This window comes from Vanessa tameamea, chromosome 26 (genome assembly GCF_037043105.1).
Source record: "Vanessa tameamea isolate UH-Manoa-2023 chromosome 26, ilVanTame1 primary haplotype, whole genome shotgun sequence".
Taxonomy (NCBI): Eukaryota; Metazoa; Arthropoda; class Insecta; order Lepidoptera; family Nymphalidae; genus Vanessa; species Vanessa tameamea.
The window spans coordinates 3,224,802-3,249,410 of record NC_087334.1 but is presented as its reverse complement, the minus strand read 5'-3'; the positions used below and the strand labels follow the sequence as shown (position 1 = coordinate 3,249,410).

At 32.9% G+C, this 24,609-nt stretch overlaps 1 protein-coding gene across 1 annotated transcript in view; it reads left to right on the top strand.

Moving 5' to 3' along the window:
• Positions 1 to 616: 616 nt before the first annotated feature.
• Positions 617 to 24,609, top strand: part of LOC113393769 (uncharacterized) — a 112,310-nt gene continuing 88,317 nt past the window's right edge. The window contains exon 1 of the mRNA XM_026630817.2: positions 617 to 810. The gene's annotated coding sequence lies outside the window, so the exon portion shown is untranslated. The remainder of the gene's footprint in view (positions 811 to 24,609) is intronic.

Here is a 24,609-nt window from a genome sequence, read left to right as displayed (position 1 = left end):
TATGAGCAAATAAATGTAGTCCCTTTTTTCAAATATCGAATCTGTGTCAATTGAAAATTTAGAGCTACCATGGTGGTATACGCTTTCTTTATTATGACACAATTATCACTTTTAAAGTCCACCACATCATTAATTCGGCCCACCAGCTCCCTAAGTTTTATCAATCAGTTTTGCAAAAACCTGGTCTATTTCTGGGATACTTTATACATCAGGAAATTAGTGATTTTCTTATAGTCATAAAACTTCGATGTCTTTATCTATTAATATTTATTAATATATATTAATAAGTCTGTATGTATTAATGTGTCGTAATTGTCGAAGCTCAATATAACAATACACGTACACTACACTACATTGACGAAATATTTTCATTAATAACATAAATGTAGCCATATCATTGTAAATATTAGTCGTCTATTATTTTACGAAAAGTTGTATCAAATATCGTAGCGAGCGACTACCAAGGCCTACAAATTCCCTTCGAGAGCCTACTACGTGAGCGGTCTCTCTTAGTTTCAGCTTTCTCTTTCGCACCCATGCAAAATATATACCCGTCACATTCTACAAGACACCCACTCAAAGCCCACACCTACATTTAATCTCACAGCCCCGATTCAGCGAGCTAGTATCGCCCGAGCAATGGTGAGGCGTGCACGTCATGAACTCTAAAACAAATCGACAATAATTCAATCCGCAAAACGGTTATACTCTGACGTGATATCGAATATTTGATTTCATTGAACTGTATTTTTTTAATTATTTCGAAAAGTTAGATTTCGTGACTCAAGTGCCGCTAGCTGGGGCCAACAGGTAAGTCTTCATCCGTAATTGTAGTGAAAGAAAATTTTATTTGATCGTATCATGCGTCAAACGACAAACTACGATATTTTTTCCTGCCTAAAATTATTTGGTGGTATTTTTTACGGGTTTTCAATATAGCGCGTGAATTATGTGTATCCTATGATTATACAGCGTGTTCTATTATACATTTTCGGCTGAAAAATGTGTCTGAGTAATTTATTATTTTATGTTTCTTAACATTTATAGGACAAATTAAAAAATATTCCAAATACACAAAATAAAACATTAGTCAGCCATTTAAAACATGCTTATTTTTTATATATTTAAGCATTCGCCATATTATTTTTAATCAATATGGATCGATACTACGGTATAATAAAAAGGATTATTAAAAACTATAAAAAATAACAGGTTCTATATTTAATGTGGTAATTCTAACAAATCTACCGATAATTTCTCAAAATTTGAGAAAATTAGCTCACAAAATTAAAGGCATTGTCTTTTTAGATGGAAATGAAATAAAATACGAATATTTTATTACAGGAATTTGAGTCTTCACACGGCGAGACGAATACTTAGGTACAACACATTGTATTCAATTGGTGTTAAAAATTATGAAATGATTTTATTACATCTACGTACCTGTGTATATTTTGATTTTGAGGTTCTTATAGGGATTTTACTTCAACATTTTATCGTGTTTGGTGTTTAACTATTTACTAATTAATTCGTCATTTTGCAATTCAACATAACCGTATAAACCAATAAAAAAGAGATATTTGTATAACGTATTTTTTTTCGAAAACAGACGAGCACTAGTGAATCTTCATTTGCTAAATTTATCTGATGCTCAGCGGTATAAGATCGTGAGGAAACCTACATGCGTCGGTTGAAATTATGCCTCACTGAATTCCAAAATATCGAAACTTCACGGGCAGAGGGATTCACTCTGAATACTTGCTTTAAAATTGAAATTGGTAGGCGGATGGGCTGATGTACCACCTAATAGAAAGTGGTCACCACCGCCTATAGAAATTGTACTTGTAAGAAATATCATCCCTTACGTTGTCTATACGCTGCCAATCTTAAGTATGAAGATGTTATGTCCCTTGTGCTTATAATTACACTGGATCACTCATCAATACTAAGTATTACGTATGGCTGTAGAATATCTGAGGAGTGAACCACTCAGAGGGGCTTGCACAAAGCCACTGAAATTTGATTCTTATTCATTTGAATTTAAATTATTGAAACAAATTTGTTTTTAATTTTTTTTAAATATAATGATGATGTCGTGATTGATTTCGAGCACGGCAACCATAATCTTTTGTAAATGGCTGCTCTAGCCAACTGCGCAGGACATATTATTATAGTGCACAAGTCTGTGCGCAAACACAAGCACATTCTCTATTCCCTCACTTCTTAAACCGTCATAACAGAAAGATTTAAGTGCGGAACCAGCGACGTATTAGAGAAATGATACCCAGAAAACGTAATAGCTTTTTATTGATCTGACTCTGGAATCGAACCTAATTTGAGACTGTAGGGTTATAAACTAGCATTAGACCAATAAGGACATTTTAGTTCGAATAAAGTATACAATAAAAAAAATATTTTTTCGAAGATAGACATATTGAGTGACAACAGAGTTTCTCGCATATTCTTCTTGATAGAATCTACATACATATTTCATTTGACGTAATGATTCTAGTGTTTTTATGAATCTTACAATACAGAATATGTTTATTTTAATATAAACGGATACAATAACAATATAAATACTCTTTATCGTACATCAATGAAACATGAACGTGGAACACTGACAAGATGATATACAAAAGGTGACCTTATCTCCGACACAGCGACCTAAAGGTGAAATCAGACGGATTCACACCGAAGAACGTTCGAAGACAAAATAGAGAAAGTGTGCACGTGCAAGCAGCACACACATTTGTGCACTACAATATTGTCTGTGCAAATGACTAGACTGCGTTTGGCAGCCATCGCCGTCGGTCAGGAACTCATTACTAATAAAATAATAATACTTAAGAAATCTAACATATAATAAATCATTAATATTATCATAACTGTGATATATATCGACTGAAAAGGTAATTTCAGAATCAGCAATACAAAGACAGAAGAAATCTGGACTAATTTTATTTAACAATAACTATATTTATATTATGCGTGCGAAAGTATCTCTATCGTCTGTCTGTCTGTCTGAGTATCTGATGATCTGTTGCTCTTTCACGAACCACTAAACCGACTTTGATAAAATTTAGTATGAAGCAAGCTAGGACACCAAGGAAGGACATAAACTACTATTTACTACTTGGTGGCAGGGCTTTGTGCCCGTCTGGGTAGGTACCACCGACTCATCAGATATTCTACCGCCAAACAACAGTATTCAGTATTGTTGTGTTCCGGTTTGAAGGGTGAATGAGCCAGTGTAACTACAGGCACAAGGGACATAACATCTTAGCTCCCAAGGTTGGTAGCGCATTGGCGATGTAAGGAATGGTTAATATTTACAGTACAGTACATACATACGTACATACTTACGGTGCCATTGTCTATGGGCGATGATGACCACTTACCATCAGGGGGACCTTATGCTTGACCACCAACCAATGCCATAAAAAACTACGTTTTTATGCCTACCCCTAAAACGCGAGCGAAACCATAGGCGACAAATAAATAGCAATAAAAATCGTTAGGAAAAGAACTAAGCATTAAAGGTTAAAATCATTTATCGATGAACTTCATGTAATTTATAAAAGGAGAGCTTATTTTGGATAGAAGATATTTTGTACTAGTATTACTTAGTATTAAATTGTATTCAAACAACATCAGAAATGCCGTATAAAACCGAAATAGTGGATTTTGTGTAGCTGACTGGAGGATTCGGTTATTTAATTTAATGTTACTCCGCGTTCAGGGATCCAATTATAATATAAAGAATAATATTAAAATTGTTGATTAACAAATGTACCGAAGATGTAAACGCTGATAAAACAAAACAAAAGAAAATTGAAAAGATACAAAATATACATTTATTATTTTTCACTTTATAACTCAAAGGAATAAATATCAATAATATTTTATATGTGCAACTATAAATTCACAAACAAAGCTTTAATACTAGAACGACTGATGACGAAGTTAAATCAAATTCTAGTTTTATATGTACAATTCTATCGTCTATATTTATATACTGTATTGTATTCCATTTGCGTCATTATCGTTTCATTTCGAACATTACCAATCGAAACGTCGTATAATAAATAAACCTTATCACGACAAAGATTTTAAACCTAAAATATATATATACGGAGCTTTATCAATCTGTCAACGATTCATCAATGATTTATCAATAAATCAATCACATTCGTTTTCAATTATAAATGATTCTTAGCGCCGTATATTTTGCTTTCCAATGAATGAAGAGTTATATATTACGCGTTTACACACTGTATGCGTTCGTTTGACGTCATTTCCAATAATATCAAAGTGGTAACTTCTGCGAAAACGTCAGTATTAACGTCATTCACATACTAATAAAAATCATTCCGGTCCGTCTTGCGATTTTGATCCTTATAGTAGTACTATTAATATTAAAACGCCGTTGAGATTTTTTTGAACGCTCTGTGTAGATAGAGCTTTTCTGTATTAGATAGCCCATTCATTGAGAATGGTTTCAACTAAAGAGCTATAACATCACGCTACTGTTCACGGTATTAGTGTACTGTGTATCGGACAAATATATGTTTTGCAAAGTCTGTGAAAGGCGCGATTCTTTTATAGTTTGTAGAAGTTATTATTTTTGCTTTTTAAGATGTTTGAAATATTCGTCTTCCTTTGTATGATTTATTAGTAAATCACAAAAAACTATTTAAATACTAATAGTCTCGGGGCCGAGTCGATGTAGAAAAAGTTCATTAGTTTTCTATGTTGTCTTGGGTCTGGGTGTTTGTGGTACCGTCGTTACTTCTGATTTTCCATAACACAAGTGCTTTAGCTACTTACATTTGGATAAGATCATAAATATAAATTCATTGTAAAAAACTAATATTTTATACTAGAAGTCGTGTCGCACCAAATTAGAACGAAGTTACTTTAGCTATACTTTATATATTAAATAAAATAAATAATAAAATAAAATAACAGTATAAATGACAATAAATAAAGTTATTATTAAAAAATTAAGTTGAAATCAATATATATAAAACTCTTCCGTTACTGAGTGACTGACAGACAACGCACAGCCTAAACCACTGGACCTAGAGACTTGAAATTTGGCACACGTATACCTTGAGTATCCTAGAGGTGCAATAAGAAGGGATTTTTGAAAATTCCTACGGGATAGGGAATAAATGGGATTTATATTTTCGAACCAAAGTAGCTCTATCTCCGTAAGTATAATTATTAGGGGTTTCAAATTTAGCATGCAAGTAGGTTATAACAACAACTAAAAACTATTTTTAGGATATTTCGGGATTCCCAAGGGATAGGGAATAAACGGGAATTGTATTTTTTTTCTTGAAAGTCCGTAGTCCTAGTAACTTGAAATTTGGCATGAAGATAGTTATTATAGCACAATAAACTAAAAACACTGAAAATCATGATTGTTTTATTTTTATTTGTTTATAATAATAATCAATATAAATTGATCCCGCACTGCGTACATTTTGCTTAGGATCAGGGCTCTGCTTACATTGGAAAATTTAAAAAACTTGAAAAAAGGGAAATATCTTCAAGCATCGTTCCCTTTTGGTAGATCTATGAGCTATTTACATTCCTATAAATATGTATATGGAACCCTCGGTCCACGAGTCCGACTCGCACTTTATTATGTAGGTTAGTTTCAATTGAATAGTTACTTTTAGGTTTCATTTATTTTTTGTTGGTTTCTTTTTAGTTCGTAATTAGGTTTGCAGGTTAAAGTTGAATAAAATCGTGTCTCTGCATTTCGTTAAAATGATTCAGAAAACACACTTCAGAAAATATGTTTGCAAATCCATACTTCCATACTAATATACTCAATATTATAAATGCGAAAGTAACTCTGTCTATCTGTCTGTCTCGCTTTCACGCCAAAACTACTGGACCGATTTAAATGAAATTTACACATATAGGTACACAGATAATAGTCTAGAGCCTGAGAAAGGATATAGGCTATTTTTTATTTGGAAAAAATGCTGTAAAGGGTTGAAAAGGGGGATGAAAGGTTGTAAGTTGTTGAAAGTATTGTCATCTTTAGAACTAGAAGCATAAAACTTATATTTTAAGCTGTACACTTATAAACTAACATATCATGACACCCACTAAGGAGCGAATTTTGGAAATTCTACCCCTAAAGGGGTGAAATAGGGATTGAACGTTTGTATGGAAGTCCGTAGTTTTTAAGTTAGATACATGAAACTTTATTTTTGGGATACTGATTAAAAAGGAGTAGATACTTATTTATGTGTTTCTGCATATTCTACCCCAACGGGGGTGAAATAAGGGTTGAAAGTTTGTATAGAAGTCCGTCATTTTTTTTGAGTAAATACGTATTTAAGCGTTTCTTGATATTCTACTTCTGAGGGGGTAAAATAAGGGATGAATTTTTTTTATGGAAGTTCGTCATTTTTTAAGCCAAAAACATGAAACTTTATTTTTGGGATACTAATTAAAAGTGAGCAGATACATATTTAAGCGTTTCTGCATATTCAAACTCCAAGGAGTTTAAAAGAGGTTGACATTGTTATATAGGTTAGTCTGGAAGTCTACTAAAACTAGTACATATTAATATTTACAGTAAATTCGCAATTACAAAACAAACATTATACACAAAGTGATATGCGTTTAAATCATCTTAATATGTCCTTTTTAATTATTTATTTTACTACCGGCTATAATTATGTTATAAAAAAATAAAAACATTGTATTATTTTTTTTATAATAAATCACAGAACTCCTAACGACGGTCGCATTACAGGCTCATTAAAAAACAGTATTTTTACATATATAATAGTGTTTATGTTCCCATTCGAAACGGATGTTACTCACATCTCAAAAATATACCAACTAATCGTACACAGAGCCATTATTTTCAAGTTTGATTTAAACAAGACTTAGTGTGTTTGGCACTCAATCTAGTTCAGACGTCCAATACTTGGACAATGGACCCTCGAACTCTATCGGACAATTATTCACGGTATTGACATGCTGGAGATATTCGGTTATACCTTCGAGACCTTTCGATAATTGACAAATTGGGAACGTTCTGGAAATGAATTCGAAGCTCGGGGTTACCGAATACCTAAAGAAATAAGATTCGATCATATCGAACAATATCTACTAATTTTTTATACGTTCTATTTTTGCCCAAAGGATCGCAATAGCGATTCCACGAGGATATGCCGCTAACATTCTTGCCACCATAAAAGTAACTATTTTTAATTTTTAGTTTTGTATAATTAAGGCCTATTTGTATATGTGTGTTTTAATATATACTACTTCAAAAGAAGTATTGTATCGGTAAACATCGATAACAATCGTATTGCACTTAACAGTCATCGAATGTCAAAAGTAATTTTACTCGAAAATCACTAAAGCGCTATACAAAAAACAATAAATAAAATTTAAAAAAAAATAACGTTCGATTTTTAAACTTTTGTTTTTTATCAAATCGAATTTCGAAAAAATCGTTATAATAAATACTCTAAAAGCAATTCAACATTACGTACCGTCTCGACGCGGTCGATCATGTTCGTAAATACGAACTTTGCCGATGTACAATATTTATTGTAAAGTATTTATTGCTTAAAATCTGTATAATACTTTAAAAGCACTAGTAAATCAATTTGAATTTAATTAAGTTTATACAAAACAAAATTAAAAATACCTACTATATAATTCATGACTGGAGTAGTAACAACAATGTTCCATGCTAGAATTTTCCCGTTGAAGAGGAATTCCAACTATGTGCACGAAATTTGTCTTCTGTCGATAAAACAGATGTCGACACTGAATCGTAATTTCAAACACAATTACATAAAATTAATTATGTGCCTATTGTACTTTTAGGCTGTTACGAATGTTGTTAATGAATGTTTTCAATTAATTGTTTTTAACAAGATCTATAAATAGTAGTTCAAACTATAGTCCTTGTTTTGGCTATTAATCCTGCTATAGTATTATAAATTCTTATATTCAAGTAATTTGTACAATATACATGAATAAAAAAAGCATATTATTCAATATAAGATAAGATTATATAGATGATACTACAGAGTACTAAGTGCGTTTCTAGCCGGTCCTTCTCGGTATAATCTACATTGCGAACTGGTAGTAGCTTCACTTAATATAGTTTGTAAACTGACGATTCAAAAGCACTTGTCATGAGAGAAATAAAAAATGTCTACTTGAATAAAGTATATTTTGATAATGATTTTGATTTTGTGTCTGTCTCTGTTACTTTTCTACGCTTAAACTAAGATGTTATGGAAGTTATATAATTATTACTAAAGAATTCGTTTAGCTCAGACCCTATCTATTGTCATTAGAATTTTTATTTAGCAAAGTTCTTAAGTGGAATAAATACCTTTGTTAATGTTATTTCCTTCTTCGAAATGAAACCATTAGTCCTGTACCGTCTGAAGGCTCATTGTTTCGCCAATGTCGCGTTAACTAATACGAATCTTTTGTGACGAAAACGATTTTTCTTTGGTGAACTTTATGAAAAGAATTGAGCTATCTTTAATAAGATTTTTTTGGTAAAAAAGATCAAAGTTTTCTTTGCGACGTTGAAACAATATATTCGTTATAAATAATTATGTACCTGAACTGTATTTTTCATTTATTATTTTATATTTATCATAGCGATTTTTTTATGATATAGGTAGGCGGACGAGCAAATTAACCACCTTATGGTAAGTATCATATTGTAAATACCGTTAGATTGTTATCTATCACGCGAGATTATAAACTGCCGAAATATTGTGAACGATTATTTAAAAAAAAAAAACGTCAAAATAAAACGTCAATAATTTCGATAGTTTATGATATTTCGTTTAGGTTAGTGTTTTTATAATTTAACTCTGATTAGCTTCGGTAGATCATAATCTACCGAAAAGTAATGCTTTAAATTGTAAGCAGTATTTTACGGTTCACAATCTTTCGACAGTTCACAATATCGCGAGATAGATTATAATCTAACGGTATTTTCAATTTTACGGTGACATATATATATGCAGTCCTGACATAATTACTAGTATTAAATGTACGTCAGTTCCCTCTCAATACAAATACAATTTCAAAAGGTCTTACAAACATTTCTTCAAATTAGCCCCAATTGCTTTAGTGTGTGTTGCGTGTCTATGCGCGTGTACGTGTAGTTTATAAGGAAGATATGAATTCACATGTTGTTTTATTATTCAAAACTTATATTATATTCAGATAGCACTTAGAACCGCCTTACATTTATAATTATCTATAATTAAGAAAAGTCATAAAAACTAACGAAATTGAAAACAATACGTAAAGGAAAAAGGATGGCTAAGGGCCTTAGCACAGTAATAAAAGATATACTCGCTTTTACATCACTAGCGACTCGCCCCGGCTTCGCACGAAAAATATATGATATAAATGTAAGTTATATCCCATAACACTAAGGAAAACATTATAGAGTTACATTATGAATTCAGGATATTAACCCCTACATACAAACAAACATATCTTACATCTTTATATTAGTGTAGATTAAACTAAATATTTTACAGACAACTTGCTGGACCCGCGGCTTTGACCGCATGAAATTAATAAACTTTACCTATAGCACACAACCTGTCCCAAATTTTACTACCTCGAGTGTTGAATTAACAAAAGTGTCTAAACTATGACGGGACTCAAACTATCTCCATACAAAATTTAATCGTAATCGGTGCAGCGGTTTTCGCGTTAAGAGGTAACAGACAGAGTTACTTTCGCATTTATAATATTAGTATATAAATATATTTTACTGTAAAAGCTCTAAGGTAAATCTTAAGATTTTCCAGTAAAACCTAAGATTTACCGATATGAGTTGGACCGTCACCGTAACCGTCAGTACATGCTGCAGTAATTAAATAACTAACCTAACCTATTTAAATTATTTTCATTTCGGATATTATTTTATAACACGCTATGACATAATTTTTTTTCAACGTTTACCGTGCCTTGTAAATGTGTCAATGTAAATCCAAAGATTTACTAAGTGAATGGTGGCAAAAGTTCGAATCGCAAACCGTTTCGATCATTTACCATTAAGAATTAGTAAATCTTAGGTTTTACTGGAAAATCTTAGGATTTACCGTAGTTCGAGGTTTTACAGTAACATTTATATTACATACCGTGACATGACAATGAATTTATAATAAATAAATAAATAATAATAAATAAATATTGGACAACATCACATACATTACTCTGATCCCAATGTAAGTAGCGAAAGCACTTGTGTTATGGAAAATCATAACGACGGTACCACATACACCCAGACCCAAGACAATATAGAAAATTAATGAACTTTTTCTACATCGACTCGGCCGGGAATCGAACCCGGGACCTCGGAGTGGCGTACCCATGAAAACCGGTGTACACCCTACTCAACTACGGAGGTCATCATTTATGATTAGATTATATAGTATAATATTATGAAATATCAGCGATGTATATTTTTAAGGTAACACGATGAAGCGACTTGTGACTATAAATATGATTACAAGATATACAAATATATATCTCAACACATTGCTTATTTTTCCACTTATGCCTTGCATACTCATCCGCACGAACCATTTAATAACTTAAACGCAACTTTAAGTTAGCCACGCGTGTTTATTCTTTACTTATTTAAGTAGAGAAAAAAACAACAGTTGCTTGAAAGCCTTTTATAGTTAATCTTTAAACTCTCTTCGTTTAAATGAAATGGTTTTAACCGTTTGTACTAACCTTTTAAAGTACCGCTGATCTTTAAATGTAATATGAATTCCCAGCTCTTAATAAATGAAATAATTCAAGGTCAACATATACTTATGGTTGATCTTATATGATGAAGGTGCAAAAGTATAACTTTGTTTTATCGATATATATTTTCCTGAATTTTTTTTCCTTTACCACAGAAATGTCATCTTAAATTGAAAACTTGAAAAAATTATAGAGGTGCTGTTTGGTTTTATGATGAAATGGAGACAGACTGGCAGATTTCTAAACTACTGATTACGTCATAGTCATTACCAATCAAAAATAGATTAAATCATGTAAACTGAATTAGGACTACTTTCTCTTATGAGCGGAGTTGAAATTATACATGTTCGTTTTCTATGGCGTAGGGAGGCGGACTGGCATATGGGTCAACTGGTGGTAAGTTTACACCACTGCTCTTAGACATTGCCACTATAAAAAAAAATTAACCATTCTAATATATTATGTCCCTTGTGCCTGTAGTAACACTGGCTCATTCAAACCGGAATACAACAATTCTAAGTATTGCTGTTAGGCGGCACAATATGTAATGTTATGGCACCTACGGCCTTGCAAAAAGACCTACAACCAAATTTATATCTATTTATTAACTTGCAAGATTATTTGGACATCTTTGAATTAATTACTAGTGAAGGACAAATATGTCATTGGTGGAAATATTTAAAAAAAAGTGCCTTGTACTTTACTTGGTGGTAGTGGTGGTGGTAGTTTACCGCCTGGTTAGGTACCATCCACTCATCATGTATTCTACCGCCAAACAGCAGTACTCAGTATTTTTGTGTTCCGGTTTGAATATTGAATGAGCCAATGTAACTACAGGCACAAGGGATATATCTTCTTAGTTCCCAAGGTTGGTGGCGTATTGGCAATGTAAGGAATGGTTAATATTTCTTAAAGCGCTATTATATATGGGCGATGGAGACCACTTACCACCAGGTGGCCTATTTACTCGTCCGCCAACCTATATCGTCAAAAGAATAATCGATATATAATGACCAATATATGTAACATCGAAAATATATTTTGTTAGTAAAATTGGAATTTCCATACTTCCTGAAACCAAGATAATAATGATATTTTTTTTATTTTTTTTCCCTGAAAATACATGTTTTACATTATACAGACTAAAAAGATATTATTTTAAAATTAAAATGAGTTACGTTAAAGAAAATTTATTAAAACAGATCTCCTTAAAGATAATAACATACAATCAGAATGACTATCTTACTTATCATTATAATAATATAAAAATAATAAAAGCCTTTATTCACTGACCGAATACTTATGAATAACTTATAACACTATAATATTAAATAATAAATTTAATTAATTTATGTGGTATGTAGAATCTTCACCAACCAGTTTGTTGGTCAGGTTGTCTTTCGACATAGGCTTCCCCTAGTTTCTCCCATTCCAACCTTTTGGTAGGTCGTCTTCCCATCTCTTGATTTGACGCCCCTTTTGTCTTTTTCCATTCCTAGGATACCATTCCATTACGTCTTTCGTCCATTTCTCTCTGTTTGTTCTCCTAATGTGGCCAGTCCAGTTCCATTTCAGGGTTTTAATCCTTAGTAAGATACCGCTCAATTTTGTCTTACTTATCATAACCAAATATTAAATAATAAAGAAACCATTTCAAGCAGACATATATACATTAGATATGAACCCAACATTAATCTTATTTCAAAAACAACGTTACTTGCCAGCGTTATTTTTCTGCGAAATCACTGAAACGTACACCACTGTAACTTCGATCCGACCACGTCTTAAGCCGCCCACGAAGTCATATTAACTTCAAGATAAATTGAATTTCATTCGAAAATATGATATAATAAATAATTCTACGAAATAACACAGTGGCTTATCGAGTAATAGTTATGACTCGCTGTGCTATGACTGAGCCGAGATGGCCCAGTGGTTAGAACGCGTGTATCTACCGATGATTGCGGGTTCAAACCCGGGGAAGCACCACTGAATTTTCATGTGCTTAATTTGTGTTTATAATTCATCTCGTGCTCCGCGTTGAAGAAAAACCTCGTGAGGACACCTGCATGTGTCTAATTTTAACGAAATTCTGCCACGTTTATATCCACCAACATTGGAGCAGCGTGGTGGAATATGCTCCAAACTTTTTCCTCAAAGAGAGAGGAGGCCTTAACCCAACAGTGGGAAATAAATAGGCTGTTACTGTTATGCTAATGCTCTTTGAGGAAAACATTTAGAGTTCATTCCGCCACGTCGATTTAAGACACAATATATTCCATACAACATACGTGTCAGTTTATCTTCATTCCATGATCACATATGTGTCACATAAAATTTAGTTACATTTGAACCTGTTATTATGGTATCATTATACGGACAAATGGGCCATCTGATTGTAACCTTGATTGATTGTAACGTTGATTGTCAACATTGGTCATAGCTAATGTATATGGGCAGTGGTGACGTATGGCCAATGCATAACCAATGCACGAACCTTGGGAAATAAGATGTTACGTCCCTTGTACCTGTAGTTACACTGCAGACTCACCCTTCAAACCGGAACACAACAATACTAAGCAAGCTTGGCGGAAGAATAAATGACGATATGAACCTGCGAACTTTGGTTCAAATTAACGCATTCACATCACAATCAAAATAAACATAGCCTTAGTAACTCCTTATTACATTAGCTATCTGCCAGTGAAAGTCCCGTCAATATCGGTCTAGCCGTTCCAAAGATTAGCCGGAACAAACAGACGGACAAAAATTGTAAAAAAAATATTTTGGTATATGTACCGACTATACATACATATGCGTTTAGTAAAAAGCGGTTATTTTAATATTACAAACAGACACTCCAATTTTATTATATCTATAGAAGATATAGAGAATTGGGTCAAATTGGAAACGCACCAAGGGGCTAGGTGGAATCTCTCGCTTTTCCGAAATCCGACTGTAACCAACAAAGTTATATGGGCGGCCAACCGTTTACACCAACATCCCGTAAATACGAGTATAACGTACGTAATATGCCGAATACTAAAATTTCTTACTTATTGGAATATCAAAGTGATTTTTATATATTAAAATCTTTTGTCTAATTTGAGTTTAATTTAAATGTAATGACAATGTTTATTCAAAATGTGTGCTTTATAATTTATTATAAACAAACTAGCTGTCACGGTTTCGTACGTTTTTTTTAAATATTAATATATTCCTAGAACCCGCTACCTGCCAGTCTAAAAAGATCCACTAAAACGTAAACAAATAAATCTATCAAAAACGGACCAGTTCTAAGAGTTCAAACACAAGTACAGAATAATTATATATACGTGTAAAGAATGACAAATATTTGTTCGGATAAATTCGAATACTTATTTATTCGGATATTTCCGAAATAATTACGGTGGAAATTGTGCGATGTATTTTGTTTTAAAATTATCAAAGTGAAAAATCTTTTTAAAACATGTTTCGTATCCTATTGGTTGAAACCCGTATTATTTATTTGTTACAATTATTATCGTCAACATCTTATACATTTTTTTTTACATTAACAGCCTGTAAATTTCCCACTGGTGGGCTAAGGCGTCCTCTCCCTTTGAGGAGAAGGTTTGGAGCATATTCCACCACGCTGCTCCAATGCGGGTTGGTGGAATACACATGTGGCATGCAGGTTTCCTCACGATGTTTTCCTTCACCGCCGAGCACGAGATGAATTATAAACACAAATTAAGCACATGAAAATTCAGTGGTGCTTGCCTGGGTTTGAACCCGAAATCATCGGTTAAGATGCACGCGTTCTAACAACTAGGCCATCTCGGCTCATGTCACGGCCATGTCACCTGACATTCCATTCTTGTGTTCTGTGATCAGGATCAGTATCGAGAATGTTATTACGAAAAAGTGCAAGATGAAAATCGACCAAGTGGGTAGTATATTAAATCAAAACGCAAAACTCTTGTCTATTAACAACATTATTCCCCTAAATCTGGTAAAAAAATATGCGAGCCATGGTAACGGCTAAATTTAGCTCGGCTATATCGCGTTAATCCGGTAAATCTGGCTGAACTACGTGTTGAATGACGCACAATTTATGTCTACCGATTTTTTTCCTAATATATGATATTATTGGCTTATAAAATATTCTATGAATATTAGAAAAAAAACGTATTTTTTTAATTCTTTAACCATTGTTAATTATTCACTTCTGAATAAGGATCTGTTTAATTAAGGCGATATCGAATTTCGATCCTTATTCACGACAGTGCTTTAAATTGTTTCTCTAAATAGAGTACCTATTATTAATCACGTAGCTTACTACGTAATAAGATTAATATCTTGTTATACGAATCGAGATAGCCTAGTGGTAAATCTTAAACGAAGTTTACGCGTTCAAAACCGGATACATCAATGAATTTTTATTGGCTTACTGTGTATTTAAAATTTTCTTTGCTTTTATTTTCAAATTTGTTATTCAAATGGAAAAAAATTATACTTATTGTTTAATAGTTATGGTATTACTTATGTCAATACCGTTTAAACACAAATTAATTTTTGTAACGAAATTCTTTTACGTCGTAGAGCGAACTGTCGGAAATCGTCACGTAAGGAAGAAGCGTATCGCCCCCTTCAGTCGACCTTTCCCCCCCCCTATCTCTTTGTATTTTATGTACTTTTTTATGTATTCACATTTTGTTTTGTTATTGTACGGGATTTTTAATAACAATTGAAATTCTTGTCATTTTATTATTTTCAAACGTTACTTAATACATAATAGAGAAAGGAACTTCGTTCCAAAAGTGTGCTCCACGACACATCTCTCTTTTAGGGGTTCCGTAACCAAACGGTAAAACGGAACCCTATTGTTAACACTCCGTCTGTCCGTCTGTCACCAAGCTGTATCTCATGAACCGTGACAGTTGGACACTTGAAATTGATGATGTATTTCTGTAGCCGCTATAGCAACAAATACTAAAAACAGAATTAAATAAATATTTAAGTGGCGTTCCCTACAACAGATTATAATTTATTTACACCCAAGAAACTCATGTACACGATTCGTTTACAGTATCATCTTAATCTAGGGTATATATCTATACATATCTTAGTCTAGCAACTCTGGTAGTGGACCTCTGACCCCGAAACTAATATAAATTGTAATATTAAAGTCAGCGATTCCTCGAGAATTCATTGCACATTCGATTAGGATTCTTAATATGGAATACTTTTAAACGCGTATTAAAAATGTACTTATAAAAAAATAAAACAAATAATAATAGTATGCGTATGGATGCGTGTGTGTGTTAATATGTGCATGTGTGTGTGTTGTGATACGGAAGCCTTCGTGATCGATTAGAAACTTGAGACGAGTCCAATTTTTTATATTATATAAATGATAATATGGCGAATTACAAAATATGGCAGCAAGACATTTACAGGCTTTAACTATTCTTACTGGGCATAGAAAAATAATACCTGTAACATTCGTTTGTATAAATTCTAGACTAACACCTACTTAAAGTATTATCCGCCTTAGAATGTTGACTAGACATTATAAATAATGACTGCATTGAGTAAAAGGAGGCTTAACTGGGTTTAATAACAATATTATATTGTTATTTTATCAGCACAACTTCACTTGTAATGCCCAGATGGGTACCACATACTTAGGTAAGTCGCACCCACTCACGAAATATTCCACCACTAAATAGTACTACTTAGTAGTATTCTCATTTAAAGGACGACTGAGTTAGTGTAATTTAAGTTAAAGCTATAACTCCTTAATTTCCATGGTTAGTATCGCATTGGCGAGTATTTATTTCTTACAGAACCAATGTCTATGGAGATAGCCATCAGGTAACTAATTTGCCCGTTCTGCGCATTGTAAAAAAAAAACCTGTCAACATTTCAATGTTTCTAGTATGATACAGTCGGGGTAAGAAAAAGTTCGTCACCTTAAGATCTATTTTCGTGTGCTCAGTATGAGCGATAATCTGCTTTACCGATTGAGTATGACATATTGCGTCGCAATGTCATAATAAGTCGCATCTAGCAAAGAGTAAAATAACGTTTAAAAGCTATAATAATAATAATGAGATAGAGTAAAATAATATATTTTCGTATCTAATAAGTCTCTAATTGTTTCAGTCGGCTGTCGGTCGCTCTCATAATTACCAACTTTTCACGAAACCTCATAGCCCTTCCTGAATGCTCGTGTAACATTGGAGATTAGGACATTGTCTTGTCTCTTATAAAAGAGAGTGCATAGTAGTAATCCTACTTCCTACTAATTATTATAAACGCGAATTTTTGTGTGTATAGATCTGGCTGATTTCTCTGAGGTATGGATGGATGTTTGTTACTCTTTCACGTAAAAATTACTGAACGGATTTGGATAAAATTTGGCACACAGATAGAATATGTACTGGAATAACATATAGCACACTCAATATCCCGGGAAAACATAAAATCTCTCGAGAATGCGGGTGAAACCACAGGACAGAAGTAGTAAATAAAATAGTAAAATTAAATGGTAATTTTAAGGTTAACAATAAAAGATTATATATGAAACACAGATATTTATTTAGCCATTATAATAATCAAAATCAAAATATACTTTATTCAAGTAGGCTTTTACAAGCACTTTTGAATCGTCATTTAACAAACTATTTAAAGTAAAGCTACCACCGGTTCGAAATGTAGATTCTACCGAGAAGAACCGGCAAGAAACTCAGTAGTTACTCTTTTTCAATATCCAAAAATACAGTCATGTTAGTTAAATACAATTATACTAACTTTGTATATATAATACTAACTTTGTATATTGATAATTGCAAAAACACAATTCATATATTCATCAACAATTTAACAAGCAATAACAATTTAACAAGCAATAACAAATTAAGCAAGCAATAACTATATCACAAAATTATATCGTACCTTAAATGTTAGCAGCAACTTGCTGGTCCAGGATCAAAGTGAAAAGTAAAAGTCGAAGTGTTCTGTACCGAGCTTCCATCACTTATATAAGCCTCACAACAAATCACGTGACTCACAATAATGAACAGAAAAGTCAATGTACCCTCTTATTTAATATCAATGTTATCAACACAATTCAAAAATAACTTAAATAAAATTTTTGTTATTACAGAATTGATTAAAACATACAATACATAGTGTAAGCCTTGTTTGTAATTGTCTAATTATTCATTTATTTCTTACTTAATCTGACACACGCGGTCTAACCATTATATATAAGTCTATATATCAGAAGTATCATAGAAAAGATAACTTTGTCCAGCAGTCAGAATTTTTCATAACAGTATTTTTATTACAAATATGACATTTATATATAAATAGATTTATTTATAGATAGATAGATTTATGACAAAATTATCGGTTTATAATAAAAGAGTATGAACTTTCACTTTAAATACGAAATTTCAGAATTTAACTTTACGACGAATTAGTACTCAACATTCAATTGAATAAGGACACTAACCACCTAAGGGCATACATTCTGACATTAATAAACCCGTCGAAAACCACAGACAAACATGTCTCGAAATGTAGAGGTAGTTTGAGTCGGGTAAAAGGGTACACACAAATCCAACCTTGCGCTTACTTGCGCAAATCGATTTGCGCAGTTAAGCGCGTCGGCGTCCTAAAACGGTAGTAGCAAACCGTTTGTAAGTTTCGATGCGTCCTGAGTAAGTTGCAGTGCTAAATTTTACTATTTAGATTTTTTAATATTACTTATAAATACTTTAGGCTTTACAACCAAAATAATACATTTTCCGTCTTTTCGTGCAAACCAAAATTGACGGCAATATCCAATCATATAAAATGAGTATATTCATGGCATATTGACTCAATGAAAACTGCATCTGGTAAGATCAATACCCGCTAAAACAAAGATTTGTGCATATATGCCAAACGTTTGGTTGTTGGTTGTTGAAACTTCAATTGAAAGTTTTTTTTATGGCATAGGTTGGCGGACGAGCATATGGGCCACCTGATGGTAAGTGGTCACGACTGCCCATAGGCAATGGTACTGTAAGAAATATTAACCATTCCTTACATCGCCAATGCGCCACCAACCATGGAAACCAAGATGTTATATCCCTTGTGCCTGTAGTTACATTGGCTCACTCACCCTTTAAACCGGAACTCAACTATACTGAGTACTTTTGTTTGGCGGTAGAATATCTGATGAGTGGGTGTTACCTACCTACCCCGACAGGCTTGCACAAAGCCCAACCACCAAGTAAATATATTTTGGATGTACATACGATTAAATATCCAGTAAATGATGGTACTCAAGACTATTCCTACAATTTGGTAATTAATATATTTATAAGTAATTTTGATTTAAAAACAAGAAAAATTTCATCGAAAATTGTTTAATAAATGTCTATGAACAATTTAAGTTCAAGTTATGGAATTTATCAGGAAGAATTCAACAATTTATTTTTATTTATATAAATGATAAATTGATTCTGCTTAAATAACAAGTCACCTAGACTTTGAATTTAATTATTTCTATTTTTATTGCGTTTATCATCATTGTCGTTACCATCGTTTGCTTACTATAACGCTGTGTGTAATTTACCTTTAAAATATTTCTATGAAATGATTATTCGAAAGTTTTACTTAAGCAAAATATGATTTGATTTGATACTACACCCCTCCCATTTATTTGGGGTCAGCGCTGTGTGTTTTCCATTCCTCTCTATCTCCAATGTTATCCCCTTTTTTCTGCTTTTATCTCCATTTTTTTCTTTTTTCGCTTTTGTCATCTCTATCCATCCAGAATGAATAATCTAATTTGTTTGTTGATCTTCACGAAACTAGATAAATTTTATAAAGCGATTCAAACACCGTTCGCTCGTCCTGATTGTATTAGCATGGTGTGTTCAAGCCACTAACTTAGAGAAGAAATAAAGATGGTTAAAGTAAGTGGATTACTCTCAAAATAATGATTTATAAATATGGCATATTATTACAAGATTATATACATTATAAAAAAACGTGGAGCTAATATTTGTTGAGTTTCAGACACGATATATTATATAAATTTGTTTGTATTCAATTGTCATAACTTTGTATTTGAAATGTTGGAAAAGAGTATTTACTGAGTTTCGTTATTTTCGGTAGAACGTACATTTTAAAACGGTGGTTGCTTTACGTTTCACACAATTAAAAATAACACTTAAAATGCTTGTAAAAGCCTGCTTAAATAAAGTATATTTTGATTTTGTTTTTGATGAAGGAAACTCAGTTGACGTTGGAGAGCGCCCTCAGTGTCGCGTCGTGATTAAGATTAGTGCCACTCTATTTAAACGTCTGGAAAAATTGTATAGAGAAGTAACAAACTCTTAAAACTGATTTCGTAGCTAATATTATTTGCGAAAATGGAAAATGGAAAAAATAAAAATATATCCCGCTGAGTTTCTTTCGCCGGTTCTTCTCAGGTCCGAGGTGTTAAATTCCGAACCGGTGGTAGATTTTTGACTATCAATAAGCAAGTGTAAACACTTCTATATTGAATAAAGATTTTTGACTTTGACTTTATTTATTTGTTTGTTACGCTTTCACGTCTTAACTACTGAACCGATCTTCATGAAATTTAAAAATAACTATCACCCTTGTAGACCTGTAGCCCGTCTGAGTAAGTACCACCCATTCATCAGATATTCAATCGCCAAACAGCAACGCTTAGTATTGTTAAGTTCCGGTTTGAAGGGTGAGTGAGCCACTACAGGACACAACATCTTAGTTCTCCAGATTGGTGGCACATGGTGACGTAAGGAATATTTCTTTAAGCGGTGGTCACCACTTACCATCAAGTGACCCATAGGCTCGTCCGCCTATCTGTAACATAAAATAAAATAAACAAAAAATACACCTTCCTAACCAAACTCGAGAAAAGTCGCGGAAACCAGAAATATTGAAACGAATCTACATTCGTAACACACATTTCGTGTCAAAATATGACATTAATGCTTCGTGTTACATCTCCGTAACATAACATTGTATTTCCCTTCATATGAACTACCTACAAACGTATTAAAGCGTATTCCAACCTCAAGAGGACAAAAGCCAAATAAACAATATTTGACATCAAATTGACGCTGTATCATTGATCGAGCTTAAATATGATATTCATTTTGGTTTTGCGAAAAAATGGCGTTCTGTACGTCGTCAAAGAAGAAAATGAGGACGAAGCTAAAGGAATATTGGAATTAAAATTAAAGTGGATATAAGTAGTTAAGTGTAATTGTGTTGTTTTATAAATAAAGTTTGAAGTACATGTAATAAATAAATTTAAGGTTGTTTATATTTTTTTGCGATTGAAATGGCTTATACGTACGTATTTTTAAATTAAAAACATTTTTGCGATATTTTGTAACGTTATAATAAATTGTTTCTGCAATTTATGTGAAGCAAATGTCCAGGTAAGCTGACAACATGAAACTTTCAGCAGCGGTCAAACCTTAATAGTCGACTTACTAGTCGTAAGTAGATCTATTAAGGTTGAATTTAACTGCTGAATGTAACTGAACTCCTCCATAACAGTTTGACCGCTTTCGATATTTTTTATATATGTATATATATATTTGAGTCAGTCATTGGAAGGTTTGGATTGGATCCAGTAGGTGGCGCTAAGATTGGATAGTACATAAATAAAATTCTAATTTCACCTCGACCAAGTCGAGGCGGGCAGCCCGTTTATTTAGAACTTAAATCAAACATAATTCGATGTTATTATTCATCACTTGAAATAACAAAACTGGAATGAATTTGTGAATGTTTATATTTAAATAATCCTAATTATTTACTTTAGGTTGAATGAAAATAATTATAAATTTGTACTGTAATGTATTACAATTTTACCACTGCGTAGAATTCCGTGAATATCTTGATGTTACCGATAAACCAAACATGACTTTATTTGTCCATCAACCAAACACATTTATTAGTTACTGTATGCCGATTGCCATGAAACAAATAAATGTTACTTGATTATCCAAGTGATATGAGTTCAGGCGTAATGACCAGTGGTTAGAAAACGTGACTCTTGACCCATGATTCTTAGTTCAAACCTGGATAGCACTACTGATTTTCCTGTTCTTCATTTTTGTTATTGAGATGAGAAGATGAGAATCTATCACTTGTCCCACCAACTCCAATCTCCATTTGAAGCAGCGTGGTAGAAGGCAGAAGGCGGGGAAGAAGGTACGCATAGTGCAGACGTTCTCCCCGGTCGTTTTCACCGAAATGGGTCAGCCGAGGCACTCATCTCAGATCGCGCCGCGGCTTCGGCCATATCCTTCTAGCACCTGTCACTTCCGAGCATGGCTTATACCAGCGGCAAGAGGTCTCTAACGATAATGCCACCAGGGATAAGCGCTAAGCGGCTTTCAGTATCAGATCAATGAGGCATAAAAATAAACATAAATTGTTCTAATTTACAACAATTTGTAATAAAAACGCTATGAAAATATTTATAACCGTAATTATCAAATACATAGTATATGTTCTTCTATATAGTATGCACTGAATTATATTTAGACGGATGAAGATAAATGAAAACGAATTTATCAAATTACAGAAAACTTTGATATTTCAAAACGCCCACGCTTAATTTTCCCCAAAAAATTCTTATGAATATTTGAAGAGGTCGTATAATTGGATTTAAATGTTTGGGAATTTCAGTTATGTTATTAAAAAAAAAAACGACAGAACTTATAAAACTTTATAAGCATTTTTCCTTTTAAAAATAATTCTAGCAATGCCGTTATTACTAACTATATTCCCCGGCTTCACTTGCGTCTGAAGAGAAGGTATTATATGTATGTGTCCCTAGATAAATATATATCTATATTTCAGACATCAAACCTGTTCCTTATAAACCAAAAAGATAAGTTTACATAACTTAATTGAAACTGAACATTAAGTTAATAATAATTTCTAAAAAAAAAACTGAATAATATTTAAAGTCCAAATCTTCTTGTGAGAGGATTGTAGGAGATTGTGTGTATGGAAGGATAGAGGTACAAGACTATCTTATACTTTTTTATGATATAGACAGTCGGACGTGCTCATAGGCTTCCTACAAATGCCCATACGCATTAGTGCTACAAGAAATATTAACCATTTCATACATCGCTTAACTTTGGGAGCTTAACTAATATTTTATATCCCTTCCAACTGTAGTTACACTGGGTCACTCACCCTTCAAACTGGAACACAACATTACTATTGCAATGTGGCGGTAGAATAACTGAAGAGCTGGTGGTACTTACCCAGACGGGCTTGGACGAAGCCCTACCAGCGAATAAATGATATATGATGACTACTAGCTAACGGTAACAGGTTACGCTTTGCGTGAAGTAATATAACCTAAACTTACTTAATAAACAGAACATATACAGCAAAAGAAAAAGTAAAAATTAACATCCTATATATAATGCAGTGCTGGTCACAGACCTCATCTGTTCTTAGTGAGAAGATTATGAGCTCATTCCTCTGCGCTCCAAATATGCGAAAGATTTTCATCCAGCACTCGAGTTGCTCACAACAGATTCCTCGCGACATTTATAATTGCAAATTAAGTTTATAAGAAGTGCCTTGTCGGATTAGAACTCATAAACGTCGGTTAAAATTTACGTGTTCCAGTCACTCGTCTCGGGCTTAAACACTCAAACCGTATTATTTCCTGATATAAGAGTGTTCAAACATACAAACTCCTCAGCTTTTCTAATCAAAATACATATATGTATGTATTGTTAAAAAAATTATTGATGTCGACATCGCGTGCGTCAAATTATATTCCGAATTGATTTTAGTATATGAAATGCTTGTGCTTTCTATGGAAAATTGGTAATTCAGCTTAGAAATGTTTTTTTTTTAATAAATGCTTAATACAATGACTATATATAATAATAATAACACAAATAATAATTAACAATATGTTGAAAACTCAAGACGATAACAAAAATATATATTTGATGACGGATTGGTGGAATACACATGTGGCAGAATTTCATTGAAATTAGACACATGCAGGTTTCCTCACGATGTTTTCCTTCACCGCTGAGCGCGAGATGAAATATAAACACAAATTAAGCACATGAAAAATCAGTGGTGCGTGTTTTTGAACAAGCAATCATCGGTTAAGATGCACGCGTTCTATTTGTCTTTTTTACTTCCCAGTTTAAACTCAAATTAAGCACATGAAAATTCAGTGGTGCCTGCCTGGGCTTGAATCTGAAATCATCGGTTAAGATGCACGCGTTCTAACCACTAGGCCATCTCGGCTCTCACCCATCATAATATTTCGTGACCAATCAGAAAATCAATAGTAATTTGAACTCGAAACTTGGGTTAAGAACTTTTCCCGTTTTTAATATTGAAAACGGACAAGCGGTCATCATATTTGACACACCACAAACGCAAGTACAAAATGTGATCACGCCAAATTACGCTTTAACCCTATTAAAATTAGCGTTAGGTTCGTATGAAAATACTTTTAAGGTCACGCTGGTCTTAGTAATTACATTTGACTATCATTTAGATGCAGGCGTCTATCGAGCGGCGGCCATTGTGCAACGAGAAATAGGGTTGTCACTTTATAATTAATTAAAAACATCAACAGCTTTATCCAAAGAATATGAGCTGAAATCTGGGCGAGCTGCTTATAAATTTTGCGCGTGATTTTAATTTTAAAACGTTAACAGAACAATAAATAAATAAAGCCTAAATTATTCGATAGAAATATATTAAAATAGAAATCTAAAAATAATTTAT